We start from the raw sequence: 13,993 nt of genomic DNA, 5'->3' as shown, positions 1-13,993 counted from the left end.
GAGAATAATTTATTTCAGAAGACAGCACTGAATCTGTGGCTCAAGGAGAGGGATATGTCTGATCAGAGCACACGGGAGCAAATGAAGGGGGAGGAAGAGAGAGTGGAGCACATCTTGGTCCAATAAGCATTGAGGATGATATTCCCACTCAGAGCAGTCAATCTACAGAGAAGACCATATGGCTGGCCCTACTATGAGACATGACATCCCTCACGGTCCCATAACCCTACAAGGGACAACATTGGAGAAACAGTGTGGGAATTCCACCCCATCTGATCCCACCACATTGAGGCAAAACACTAAAGGCGTGCAAGAGAACAGCAAGGGGGACAGAGCAATGAAATCCCCAGGGAACACCAAAAATAGACTTTGGAGCCAGGGCTTGGCACCCCATCAGACTCGACGGAAAAGCACTCCTAAAGGCCAACAAATAGTCCTTGAACTACAAGCTTTTCTGTTATTGTTGTGTTGGATTTTTGTTTTGTCATTGTGTTTCCTTTTGTTGCCTGGTTTTACTCAGTCTTGTTTTTGTTCATGTTACCTTCGCAAGATAGGCTGGATGAACTATCTGGAGGAGAAAACAATGGGACTGATGGTTCCAGGGGGACATGGGAACAACAAGTGATCTAAATTGGTGGTTAGGAGGGTGTAGGAGGCCTGCTAGGGCATGATCAAGGGTAATGTAACCAAGCGGTATTACTGAAACCCAAATGAAGGCTGAGCAAGATCGTGGAATGAGAGGAGAGTAAAAGAAAATAGAGGAAAGAGCTAGGAGGCAAGTGGCACTTATAGAGGTCTAAATAAAGAAAGTACATATGTAAATATATCTATATGAGGATGGGGAAATAGATCTATGTGCACATATTAATAGGTTTAGTATTAAGGTAGCAGATAGACATTGGGCCTCCACTCAAGTACTCCCTCAATGCAAGAATACTTTGTTTTGTTTTATTAAACTGGCATTCCAAGTAGTTCACTTTCCCGACATGATAGCTGAAGACAAAATGGGTGCATAAGCAAATGTGGTGAAGAAAGCGGATGGAGTCCAGCTATCAAAAGATATAATGTGTGGGGTTTTAAAGACTTGAAGGTAAACAAGAAGCCATCTAGCTCAGAAGCAACAAAGCCCCCGTGGAAGAAGCACACCACCCTGTGTGATCACAAGGTGTCTAAGGGATCAGGTATCAGGCATCAAGGAACAAAAATTTATATCATTGTGAATGAGGGGGAGTGTGGAGTGGGGACCCAAAGCCCATCTGTAGGCAAATGGACATCCCTTTATGGAAGGGTGGTGGGCAGGAGACGAGCCAGTCAGGGTACAGTGTAGCAACAATGAAAACATACAACTTTCCTCTAGTTCCTAAATGCTTCCTTCCCCACCACCTCCTATCATGATCCCAATTCTACCTTAAAAATCTGGCTAGACCAGAGGACGTACACTGGTACAGATAGGAACTGGAAACACAGGGAATCCAAGGCGGATGATCCCTTCAGGACCAGTGGTGAGAGTGGCAATAACGGGGGTAGGGGGTGTGTGGGGGGGGGTGGATGGTGGAGAGAGGGTGGGTTGGAAAGGGGGAACCGATTATAAGAACCTACATATAACCTCCTGCTTGGAGGACAAACAACAGAAAAGTGGGTGAAGGGAGATGTCGGACAGGGTAAGATATGACAAAATAATAACTTATAAATTATCAAGGGTTCATGAGGGAGGGAGCAGCGGGGAGGGAGTGAGCAGCGGGGAGGGAGGGAGCAGCGGGGAGGGAGGAAGGGAAATGAGGAGCTGATTCCAGGGGCTTAAGTAGAGAGCAAATGTTTTGAGAATGATGAGGGCAATGAATGTACAAATGTGCTTTACAAAATTGGTGTATGTATGGATTGCGATAAGAGTTGTATGAGCCCCAATAAAATGATTTTAAAAAAGATTTACTTAATTCTTATTTAACACAGTATTTCTTAATTACATAGATCATAAAAAGCAGTAGTACTTAGTAACATTTCTTAGCATTAAGAGAGGCGGCAGTGAAAACCCAATGACTTACTTTTACTTTTTTCCTATGCTCAAATATCTATCCATTTGGTTCCCAGAAAAACAGTGCTTATTATTGATAGGTACAAACTCTTTTTCACTTATAAAATAAGCACACACACATAAAATGATATGATCTTAATCAAATGGTTGTAGTTCTGATTTCTGTAAACATCGTGGAATCAAATGGGACAAAATTATGCTGAGTGTGGGATACACACCAATTGTTATAAATAACAATGAAGACAAATAGTATTAGGTTTTTAGACACTAGAGATTGATGATTTAAAACAAAACAAAAGCCTCATAGCCACAGAGATAATTCCATTGCAAAATGACCCTTAGGTCCTAGTAGAATTGCTCCTGTGGGTTTCCGAGGCTGCAAATCTTCCTATGGAAGCAGAGTCTTGTTCGTCTTCCCGGAATGGCCAGTGGGTCCAAACTAATGACCTACCTTAGGGTTAGCAGCCCAAGGTGTCACCCTCTACATCACTAGGGCTGCAAGGCTTGATCAGAGAATCTATTAAGAGTTGTATGAAAAACAAATCTAATAGGACACTTTCTCATTATTTGAGGAGTTAATAGAAATCATAAAAGTAAATAAAAAAGAGTAAGAGATTTCTTTAGGATCCAGGTATAAATGAAATTAAAATAAATTTATATATAAGTGCATGCAAGCGTGTACATAAATGACTAAAATATCGATGTTCTGCAAAACCATTAGAACGATCACATTATCCGTGATAATTTTTATCTTCCAGCCATATAAATCTATCTTTACTGTCTAAAACATTATGAGAAAACTATTACTAAGGGCTTAAAACTTGATCCTCTCTTAGGACAAATGGTTATTATTAATATACTCTAGGCACAACCAAGAAGAGCACCCTTCTTAAATGGTTCTTGGCAACATTTTAACACTTCCACAATGATCTAAATTCTGTACTCTGTATCATGATTTCTAAACTATATCTCTGTAATCCACAAAATGGGTGCATTTGTGTATTGAAAATATACATTCAAGATCTAATTTACACATGCCCCTCGGAGCACATCCTCCTATTGTACACCGCTCCAGCCCTGGGTTGTAATTAAAATAGTTGTTTGTTTGGTATGTGTGTGGGGGTATGGGGGGGACTCTATTGGAATTTTGATACTGTTTTGACAAATGCCCTCTTTTGCCTACCCTGCCAATTTACCATTATCCCCATCTAAGTTTCTGTAATACAAATATGGTTTGAGAGTGAAAATGCACAAAACTGGCCTTTTAATACCAGTGGATTATAAGTTAGGCTACTAACGCAAGGTCAGGAGTTCAAAATGACCAGTCTCCCCTAGGAGAAAGAAGAGCATTTCTAATCCCACTGAACAGAGTCTGAAAACCCATGGGGCAGTCCATTAGTCAGAATTGACTCAGATGTTGGTATTCAAGCCTAGATTCCTCAGTCCCATGTTGTAGCTTGGTTAGTCAGGTTGCCAGACCATACCAGGCTGTATTTATGGGCAGATGTCACCTGAAATGTGGGTAATTTTACTTTGAAGTGGCCCAGCCAATTACTCACTCCAAGGAGAGGAAGAAAGACAAATTTTTATTTAGAACTAATACCAGTGAGGAGACCATAGCAGTGCAAGTGACTTTGTAGTGTTCTATTTGAAATCGAAATACATATAGAACATAGACCTTTGGCTTTAGAGTGTACACTTTTGGGAATCATTAACGTTTTAGAATAACTCAGCTTTTTGGGGTAACCACAACTGACAGTCATGAGCAAACCAAAGAACAGTTGTCTCAGGATGTCTTGTTGACTGACTAGAGAGTAGGGCCTGAGGACAATATTTCTGCTCATAGCAGCCAATACACAGAGAGGATCATAAGGCCAGCCCCACCATGAGGCACAGGGCTCCTCCTCACTGACCTAGAGAACCACGAGGGGCAATGCTGGAGGCACACGGTGGGAATTGTGCCCACCCTGACACTACCACACTTAGGTGAGATGCTGGGGACATGCAACAGAGTAGCAAGGGGAGCAAAGCAATGGTGTCCTCGGGAACACCAAAAATAGAGTGTGGGGCCAGGGCGTGACGTCCCCTTGGACTTGACTGGAAAACACTTGTAAAGGACAACAAATTGACCATGAATTATTAATAGGTTTTTGTGTGTCCTTGCCTTGTTCTTGTAGCTATTGTTTTATTTTCTATTGTTGCTTTGTAGTGCTCACTCTTGTGTTTGCGCACATTGTTGTCTTGTGTGTCTATCTGGATGGGACAGGTGGGATAAACAGTTGGAAAACTGAACAACAGCTCCGGAGGGATCATGGGAAAGGGGGAGACTGGGCAAAGGAAGTGGGTGTTAACAAATCCAAGGACAAGGGTACAACAAGTGACGGAAAATGGATGGCAAGGAGGGTGTAGGAGGTCTGGCAGGGCTTGATCAAAGGCAATGTAACTGAGAGGAATTACTGAAATCCAAATGAAGGCTGAACATGAAAGTGGGACAAGAGGAAAGTAAAAGGAAATAGAGGAAACAACTAGGAGGCAAAGGGCATTTACAGAGGTCTAAATACAGACATGTACATACATAAATATCTTCATATAAGATGATGGAGAAATATATCTATGTACATATATTTATAGGTTTAGTATTAAAGAAGCAGATGAACTTTGGGCCTCTACTCAAGTACTCCCTCAATGCAAGAAGACTTTGTTCTAATAATCCGGCAGTCTGAGATGCTCACTGTCCCAACATGATAGCTGAAGACAAAACAGGTGCAAAAGCAAATGTGGTGAAGAAAGCTAATGGATCCCGGTTATCAAAATATATAGCATCTAGGGTCTTAAGGGCTTGAAGATAAAAAAGGGGCCATCTAGGTGAGAAACAACAAAGCCCACATGGAAGCAGCACACCAGCCTGTGTGATCATTAGGTGTCGATGAGATCAGTTATTAGGCATCAAAGACCCAAAGCAAAAAATCATAATGTGAATGAGCGGGGCAGTGAGGAGTGGAAGCACAAAGCTAATCTGCAGGCAATTGGACATCCCCTTACCGAAGGGTTGTAGGGAGAAGAAGGGCTAGTCAGGGTGCAGTGTAGCACCAATGAAACATATAGCTTTCCCCTCTGGTTCTTTAATGCTTCCTCCCCTCCCACTATCATGACCGTACAAATTTGGCTAGACCAGAGCATGTACATGGGTACAGAGAAGAGCTGGAAAGACAGGGAATACAGGGCAGATAAAACTCCTTAGGACCTATATTGGGAGTAGCCATAACAGGAGGCTAAGGGGAAGGTGTGGGGTGAAATGGGGAACTGATCACAATGACCTACCTATAACCCCCTCCCAGGGGGATGGACAGTAGACAAGGGGGTGGGGGGAGACAACAGACAGTGCAAAACATGAAAAAATAAAAATTATTGTCAAGGCTTCATGAGGGTGAGAGGGAAGGGGGAAGGGAAATATAGGAGGAGCTGAAAACAATGGTGGCAACATCTGTACAAATGTGCTTGACGCAATGGATGGATGTATGGATTGTGATGAGTTGTACAAGCCTCCAATATAATGATTTTTAAAAAAGGATTTTAGAGTCAGATTAGATTTGAATGTCAGCTTATAACTTTCTGATTTTGAAGTTATGGGAATACACATAATGCTTTCTTAACCTCATGGTTCATATCTGTAAAATAAGAATAACTGAGATAACATAGAATAAGAACATATGGTAGATCCAAAAATATGAGAAATTTTATTTTGACAGTATTTAGCAGCAAGTTCACTAACAGTACTCAACTTAACCCTATAACACCTGAATTTTTAATTTCAGGAAAAAAATGTTTATATTTTTATTCTTTACTTTCATTATATATATATATAAAATAAATGTTATGAAAACGTTGCAATCAGCGTTACTGGGTTAAATGTCTACATTTTCCAAAAAGGCTCATGAGTGAACAGGTTATTTCTTGAACTCTAGAATTACTCTGTCAATAACTGTGATGCAAACTCACCTGCCTGAATTTTACACACACATGTGACTAGCCCACTGTAGGTCCAATGAGTCACATTACATGTGACATTATCAGATATTCTACTCATCTGGAAATAACAAATACTGATGAGGTTGCAGCGAGAGTGGAGACCCCTCATGTATTGCTGATAGGACTGCAAATATGTACACACTCTGTGGCAAGCAGTATAGGAATGGAAACTCCACAAGACCCAACAACTTTTCTGTGGGGTACGTAGCTTAAAGAATTAAGCATCAGAACAGACAAACGCACAGCAATGTTCACTGCAGCACCGTGCACAACAGCAAGAAGATGGAGACCACCTAAATGCCTGTCACAACAGATAAAAAGAACGCTGGTACATAACCAAGGACGGTGCACTGTTGGTTGGTGAACAAACCAGGAATTGGTACATGAACACCCTGTGTGCTGTGTTAGGACGTGTACTACCCCAGCAATCCTGTGACGGCCGTCCTGTTATATTCTTGCTTACGCTCGTTTATATTAGGGTGTACCTCAAAGGTGTGTCGTCATTGGGGTTCACCCTCTTGAAGCTGTGTTATCTGTTGTTTTATTTTTCAGTAAATGAAACACAGGCATGTTGAGCCTACAGGGAAAGAAACTATCACAGGGTTTGGGGAAGGGGGATGTAGAGGGCTGGGGGAGATGGAAGGAGATGATGTCAAGAAGTCCAGGAAGGAAAAGTATGTTTTGCAAAACATGTATGATTATGGAAGGAATTGCACAATTATATTCGACACGACTGATTTATGGAATGATATGACATGTGTTTGGGTTCCCAAGTTATGGCAATTTTAAAAAAAAAGGAATAGATCTAGGAATGGGTTTGGGGCTCGCACTAAATCCTAGCTCCAACTTAAGAACAATTAGTTCTTACATCAGGGTCCCGTTACATACTAGCCATCATGAGATGATCACTGAAGATAAATGTGCTACAGCATAGCGTGGTGAAGAAGGCACCTGGTGCCTATCAATTGGAATAGTGTCTTAAAGGGTTGTATTCAAACAAAAAGCCACCCATGGGAGGAGTCAACTAAGTCCACCTGCAAGAAGCACACCAGCTTGTGTGATCCAGAGATGACAATGGCAAAATTTGAATAAGGTGAGGAGAAAAGCATCAGGGCAAAAATGATCAACACCCGATTTGTGGAGGGCTACGGGGGATGGTGGGATTCCCGAACCCATCTGCAGAGCATCTTGTCAAGCTGAGCCACTGGCAGATCTGCTGTAGCCAACGGCAGGGTGTCAGCCTTCCGAAAACGCATAGACCATTGTAATCTTGAATATGGTGGGTCAGCCTTGATACTTGGCCATGTGACCACCCTACAGACAGGACTTGAACATGTTCTGGGTATAAGTATCTTTTACTAGTTCAATGACAAAAAATTTCTTCCCTAGCTTTTTGAAAGTTGCTTGGGGTTTGTCCCTTCTTACACATCATTTGTATCTTTGTCTGGTACAATTATGTATTTTTCCTTACCACCTTAGTGCAATTTTATTTTTTAGTGTTTGCTGTTGGGTATCCCAGCTGTGGAGCACAGCAGTGGATGCATGAGGAGGGGGTAAGGGGCTCTTGGGAGTAAGTGGTAGAGACATGGAGGGAGGAGGCACTAGAAGGGGTTGTGATAGCATAGCTCATCTGGGAGGTGATTGAACCACAGGAGAGAGAATGCTCTATAAAATGATGCGGGGTGATTGTACAATTCTGATAAGGTTGGATGATTAAACTACTGAATTATATGATATGTAAATTACTTGCCAATAAAACTGCTGGAAAAACAAAACAAAAACAACTGTGGTACATATACACAAAAGAATCTAAAAACAGTGATGAAACTACAAAGTACCTCAGGACATGGAGAACATTACATTGAGCAAAATTATCCAATCACAATAGGACAAATTTATTTGAAGCCACGGTTATTTTGGGAGGGGGGTATCAAAATAAACAAAAACACACAACAAGACAAAGACTTGAATACCAAAGAGAACCGACTCTGGAGTTCACCAGAAGGGAGATAAATCAACGGTTTGGATGTTTGATGGGTGTTGACTTGGATGAAATGGAAGATGGCAATTTACAGGAGGGAGAGGGGAAACCCAGGAGGCGGGGGTGAGAGAGAGAGAGAGAGAGAGAGAGAGAGAGAGAGAGAGAGAGAGAGAGAGAGAGAGAGAGAGAGAAAGAGAGAGAGAGAGAGAGAGAAAGAGAGAATATGGTTGGCGGTTTGAGGAATAGTTTCAAATGTGGAACACAAAGTAAAGATCTGAAAGGTAAACCCCGACCAATGTTACAATTAAAAAAAACCCCAAATTTTAATGGAATAGCATGCAGATCTTTGGGTAAGAAACTAGTGTATCATGTCTAGAAACTTTATTGGAGTTAACTGTTTAGTAAATTTGAAAGAGAAGTGATTATTTTAATTATCACACACAGATATCTGGAAAAGTAGGCAACAGGTGGTGCAAACGTTTAAGCACTCATTTATTAGCCATAAACTTAAAGGGTTAAGCCCACCCAGAGGCACCTCAGAAGACAGGCCACGCAGGGAGCTACCATACTTTGGAACTTAGTGCTTTACGTTATAAAGGAAGCTTTTTTATTCATTTCAGCAATATCAATAATGTTTGTGAATAAAAATCTACCAAATTGGCCTTTATAGCTACTATCTCTATAAATGCATGCCTACATTCCCCTGCTGTTCAGTTATTTAAAAAATCATATTACATATCAGTATGTATTTTAAAGCAAATTTTCATAAATGTCTTATTTTCCCTTTTGCATTGTGTTGAGAAACAGACATGAAAACAATCACATCACAACTTCGTCATTTACAACTCAACGACTTTACAATCGTCACATGCTGCCATCACTGCTACCCTTACCCCAAACACTCTATCACCCTCAACATATACTCAATGGCCTCCCCGAACGACCCTGAGGAAGCATGAATAATCTTTGGTCTTCATATATAGGAAGTTCTTGGGTTATTAAAGAGATCAGTTTCTAAGTGTATCTGTAAGTTGAATTTGTAAGTAAGTAGAAAGAGGTCTACACAGTTCTTATTGTAGGAGAAAGATTTGTTGCTCTGCTTCCATAAAGACTGAGTGCCTTCGAATGCAGTTCTATGTCATGATCCCTGTTAGTTTCATTGCTATCTGTAGGGTGCTGTTGGTTTTTATAAATATTATTTTGTTATTATTATTATTTTGAGTTCTGGTGTTGATCTATACAAGAAAAGGAGTATGGGCAGTCTTGCTGAGGCAGCAGGACTCACGGTCCTTGGAGGACATGGAAGGGGAGCCAAGATTAACAGGTACAGGAGAATAGTATGAGTTCTAAAATGGACTGTGAGAAGCTTTCCTGGGCATGTCTGATCAATCAAATTGTATCTGAGAGGAATTACTGAGAGGTGAACTACAGGCAAGCATAATAATGGGGTAGGAAGAAAAATTAACAAAACAGAACTACACACACACACACACACACACACACACACACACACACACACACACAACAAAGAAACAGATACGCTTAGGGTCTCTACTTATATCTTACCTCAGTACAAGAATGGGTTGTTCTAATAATGTGGCACTGTATACTCACCTCCCTGACACGCTCGCTGAAGACAAAATCGGTGCATAAGCAAATGTGATAAAGAAAGTTGATGGTGTCTGGCTAGCAAAAGCTATGGCATCTGGGGTCTTAAAGGCTTGGAGTTAAACAAGCGGCCATCTAGCAGGGAAGCCCACATGGAAGAAGCACACCCACCTGTGTGAGCATAAGGTATTGACTGGAGCATAAGATATTACAGTTTCAAAAAACTTACACTTTTCTCTGCTGTGCCCATGTACTTAGTTGCCTTCAATGAAATTATTTTAAAATTAACTAACATGGGTATGGCAATTAGTTATTTCTATTCCTCCCACTACAGTGGTATAAGAGATGACAACGTGAAAACAGGTAATTTGGCCTGGGAAAAGACCTGGATGCTTAAAGAGTAGGAGGATGTCAATGCCTACTGGAAACATCTTGCCAGAGGCCCCTAGTCATGTATATGCATAAATAAGATACAATAGAGGGTGGAGAATAGACTATTACATTTGGGTGAACTTGGACCATGTAACATGATCTTTCCCTTCATGGGTCTGCTAAGAAGATGGAAGATGATAGGACCGCTTGTGAGTAATTGTGAACAGGATTCTCGGCAATGCCATCTAGCTGCACATAAAATGAATCCACTGAGAAGCAAGCGGTGTGATCTCATCACTGGGAAGTGCCAGGAGTGGACTGCCTCCTTTGGGCCCAGCATCTGGCTTGTCCCTGCCTGACTTTCAGACCTTGGGGACTAAACTGTGCCTAACAAGGTGTAAAACGTTTTCTCCAGTTCCATGAGAAACTGCAGAGCTTCTAGAGATGTGAGGAAATATACTCAAAGTAAGAGTAGGGGGAAATGCAGCAGAGTAGCGTCTTGCAAGAGTTGGACTTAATGGGAACCTTTTCAACCTCCAACTTCTTGGGACTAGTTTGGTATTGATTAAATTAATAAATAAAGAAATTATTATGTTAAGTTGTAGAAGTTTTATATATATGAGGACTTTATCTGATATATGATAATTCCAAGTTTTCTTTGAATATATGTTGTTTCTTCGCTTTGTTGGTAAAATCCTTTGAAGCACAAAAATATTTAATTTTTATGGAGTCCATCTATCTACTATTGTGTTTGGGCCAAGTTTTCTTTTTTTTTTTTTGGGCCAAGTTTTCTTAAATGCAAATTACTTAAAATGTTTCCCAGTGCTTTAAAATAAACATCTAATTATCATTATTTTTGCCTTCTTCACTCTAGCTTTTGATTATCGTTCTAAATACATACAGGACAAAATTATCCACAGTGCTCTCACAATGCATTCCTTGCCAACATCCTGTACTGTGGACACAATACATCATTGCAATTCTTACAAATCACATTTCTAATAATACTTGCCAAGTTCATGCAGACAGTTTTGTTTAAATTAAGGTTCATATTTAACTCATGGTGATATATAACTAAGATGATGATATTATTGTTGTTACTGTGCTAGTAATTTAGATAATTTACTTTCTCATCTATTTAAAAACAAGGTATCACCAAGGAAAGTCACTTTAAAAATCAATTTCTACTTTCTGTAATGCCAGCAGGCCTAACCTTACAGAGCATTTTAAGTCTCTTAGGAACTTTCTCAATATAAACATACTCTCAAGTCTATAAATAAAACCATCACATTCATTGCTTAACCTTAGACCTTTGTTATAGAAGTTGGCTTTAGCTGATATTAAGGACAACAATCATTACACTGAATAGTGGACACTCAATCCATAAACTATATTCTTCACTGGGTCTCCCTAATCTGAACATGAAAACAACAACAACAAAAAGTCCTTGAATGAACTCCTAAATATCTTCTGCTTCTTTGTAAGATCCATTCAATTGTCAAAGAATGAGGCCAAATTAAGCTGTTTTCAAGTTGTCGCCACTGTAGTGTGAGGAATAGAAATAACTAAGCTTGCTACACCCATGTTACTTAATGTTAGAATAATCTCATTGATGGCAACGCAGCAAATAGGCAACGCTGAGAAAAGTGTAAGGAACACCTGCAGCTTTGTCTAAGACTGTGGCCTAAAAAAATAACCAAGGAGGACTCAAAAGTACATGCGGCTGGTATTCTGACTAGAAAGTAGGGCCTGGGAAAGGAAAGGAACTCGTGAGCCGGTTAATGACACAGCGGCAAAGGCAATGCTGGAGACAGGAGCAACCTACCTCCTTCAATGAACATTGGGAATGGACAAGACAACGCACCAAAAATGGGATCTGAACACACTGGGTGCATAATATTGATTCTAAAACAGTTCAACCTTGCTTAAGGAACATTTATAATAATAAAACTTTTATTAGACTCACAGTGTAAACTTTGCATACATACACATATATATCATTGCCTTTGCATATAACATCAAGAGAGTTTTAATGCGGAGATATCAGAGTGGCAGGCCCCAATCCCAACTACATGGACAGCTGCCCCTGGCCTGCTAAGAATTTATTTCAGAGGACAGCACTGAAATTGCAGCTCAGGGAGAAGGACATGTCTGATCAGATCACATGGGAGCAAATGAAGGGAGAGGAAGAGAGAGTGGAGCACAACCTGGCCCACCAAGCCTTGAGGACGATATTTCCGCTCAGAGCAGCCAATCCACAGAGAAGACCATATGGCCGGTCCCACTATGAGACCTGATATCCATCAGTGACCCATAGACCGACAGGAGACAACACTGGAGACACAGTGTGGGAATTGCTCCCCACCTGATCCCACCACACCAAGGCAAAACACTAAGGGCTTGGAACAGAACAGCAAGGGAAACAGAGCAACAAAATCCCCAGGGAATACAAAAAATAGACTTTGGCACCCCATTAGACTCAACCGGAAAACACTCCTTAAAGCCAACAAACAGTCCTTGAACTAACTACAAGCTTTTCTTTTTTGGTTGTTGGTGTGTTGCATTTTTTTTGTTTTGCTTTTTGTCATTGGCTTTTTAATTTGTTTTCTTTTGTTGCTTCATTTTACTCTGTCTTGTTTTTGTGCATGTTATTATCTCTATATGTCTGTCTAAATAAGATAGGCTGGATGAACAATCTGGAGGAGAAAACAACGGACTGAAAGTACCGGGGGGACATGGGAGAGAGTTAGGTGGTGGTGGCGGGGGGGGGGGGGGGAGGAGGAAGTGCTGTTCACAAACCCAGGGACAAGGGGACAACAAGTGATCCAAATTGATGGTGAGGAGGGTGGAAGAGGCCTGGTAGGGTGTGATCAAGGGTAATGTAACCAAGATGAATTACGGAACCCAAATGAAGACTGAACATGATAGCGGGAAAAGAGGAAAGTACAAGGAAATAGAGCAAAGAGCTAGGAGGCAAAGGGCATTTATAGAGGTCTAAATACAAGCATGTATGTATGTAAATATATTTATATATGATAGGAAAATAGATCCATGTGCATATATGTATAGGTTTAGTATTAAGGTAGCAGATGGACATTAGGCCTCCACTCACGTACTCCCTCAATGCAAGAATACTTTGTTCTATTAAAATGGCATTCCATCATGCTCAGCTTCCCGACATGATCACTGAAGACAAAATGGGTACATAAGCAAATGTGCTGAAGAAAGTTGATGGAGCCAGACTATCAAAAGATTTAGCATGTAGGGTCTTAAAGACTTGAAGGGAAACAAGTGACCATCTTGCTCAGAAGCAACAAAGTCCACATGGAAGAAGCACACCAGACTGTGTGATCATGAGGTGCCAAAGGGATCAGTTATCGGACATCAAAGAACAAAAAAATATCAGATCATTGTGTGCTCACCTCCCCGATACGATCACTGAAGACAAATGGGTGCATAGCGAATGTGGTGAAGAAAGTTGATGGAGCCAGACTATCAAAAGATATAGCATCTAGGGTCTTAAAGACTTGAAGGGAAACAAGTGGCCATCTAGCTCAGAAGCAACAAAGCCCAGATGGAAAAAGAACACCAGCCTGTGTGATCACGACGTGTTGAAGGGACGAGGTATCAGGCATCAAAAAACAAAAAAATCTCATCATTGTGAATGAGGGGGAGAGTGGAGTGGGGACCCAAAGCCCATCTGTAAGCAACTGGACATCCCATTACGGAAGGCTCGCAGGGAGGAGAAGAGCTAGCAATGATGAAACATAAAACTTTCCTCTAGGTCCTAAATGCTTCCTCCCCACCCACTATCCCAATTCTACCTTATAAATCTGGTTAGACCAGAGGGTGTTCACTGGTAAGGATAGGAACTGGAAACACTGTGAATCTAGGACGGACGATTCCTTCAGGACCAGTGGTAAGAGTGAAGATACCAGGAGGGTGGAAGTAGGGTGGGGTAGAGAGGGGGA

At 41.1% G+C, this 13,993-nt stretch overlaps 1 protein-coding gene across 5 annotated transcripts in view; it reads right to left on the bottom strand.

Moving 5' to 3' along the window:
* RAPGEF2 (Rap guanine nucleotide exchange factor 2) overlaps positions 1 to 13,993 on the bottom strand; it is a 277,405-nt gene that overhangs the window by 23,570 nt on the left and 239,842 nt on the right. The window lies entirely within an intron of this gene.

Source organism: Tenrec ecaudatus, chromosome 3 (genome assembly GCF_050624435.1).
Source record: "Tenrec ecaudatus isolate mTenEca1 chromosome 3, mTenEca1.hap1, whole genome shotgun sequence".
NCBI lineage: Eukaryota > Metazoa > Chordata > Mammalia > Afrosoricida > Tenrecidae > Tenrec > Tenrec ecaudatus.
This window is presented reverse-complemented; position numbering and strand designations above follow the sequence as displayed.